We start from the raw sequence: 1322 nt of genomic DNA, 5'->3' as shown, positions 1-1322 counted from the left end.
AAACTATTAATAATTAATAAATTGGTTATATTTATTAGAAACTAGACTTTAAAATGCTAAATAACCCAATTAAAAATGGGGCACTGAACTGAACAGAGAATTCTCAACAGAAGAAGTTCAAATGGCCAAAAGACACGTAAGGTCATGCACAACCTTCTTAGCAATCAGGGAAATGCTTCTGTAAAGCAAAGGACACTGTCACTAAGACAGAAAGGCAACCTACTGACTGGGAGAAGATCTTCACCAACCCTGCAACAGGCAAAGGTCTGATCTCCAAAATATATAAAGAACTCAAGAAACTAGACTTTAAAATGCTAATTAACCCAATTAAAAATGGGACACTGAACAAAGAATTCTCAACTGAATCAATTCTTATGAGAAATATACCACCGTTCCTTTTATACCAAATTGTAACTTCAATATAGCATTTTTCATTTTGTCTTGCTCATAACAACCTATAATTAGAGTGTGCATTCAACAAAAACTGCTATAGCAAGCTAAATTCACACAGATTCAAAATAACTGAAATGAGCTCTCAGTCATCTTCACGTGAGACAAATAAACAAAGGATTGCTTGTTATGACACATACATAGGATGCTAAATACCCCTGTTCATTAGAGGAACTTAGATCCTAGGAAGTATGGTAGTCGCAGACATATTTATGTGCATGTCTTTGTGGAGTGGGGAAGAGAGAAGCACAGAAAATGATGAAATTTTAAAAGATACAGGCTGAGAATAAAACTGTTGTTGAGCACTGGTTGGGGGGAACTTGGGAAACGGGATGTTTGGGATAAAGGAAGGTCGGATAGGGGAGCAGGGAAGCACACATCTTAATTAAGGGAGCCATCTTAGGGTTGGCAAGAGATTTGGTGCTCCCAGGTGCCCAGGGCGATGTCCCCAGTTAGTTCCTGGGGCACCTGAGGACAGAGAACCTGAAATGACCCTATCCTATAGCCATACTGATTAATATCTTGCATATCACCATAGAACCTTCATCTGGAGATGGATGGAGATAGAGACAGAGACCCACACTGGAGCACTGGACTGAGCTCCCAATGTCCCAAGGAGGAGCAGAAGGAGGGAAAATATGAGCAAAGAAGTCAGGACCACGAGGGGTGCACCCACCCACGGAGACAGTGGGGCTGATCTATTGTGAGCTCACCAAGGCCAGCTGGACTACGACTGAAAAACCATGGGATAAAACCGGACTCTCTGAATATGGCGGACAATGAGGGCTGCTGAGAAGCCAAGGACAATGCCACTGGGTTTTGATCCTACTTCATGTTCTGGCTTTGTGGGAGCCTAGCCAGTTTGGATGTCC

This window comes from Alexandromys fortis, unplaced genomic scaffold (genome assembly GCF_014885135.2).
Source record: "Alexandromys fortis isolate MF-2015 unplaced genomic scaffold, M_Fortis_MF-2015_v1.1 scaffold_1324, whole genome shotgun sequence".
Taxonomy (NCBI): domain Eukaryota; kingdom Metazoa; phylum Chordata; class Mammalia; order Rodentia; family Cricetidae; genus Alexandromys; species Alexandromys fortis.
This window is presented reverse-complemented; position numbering follows the sequence as displayed.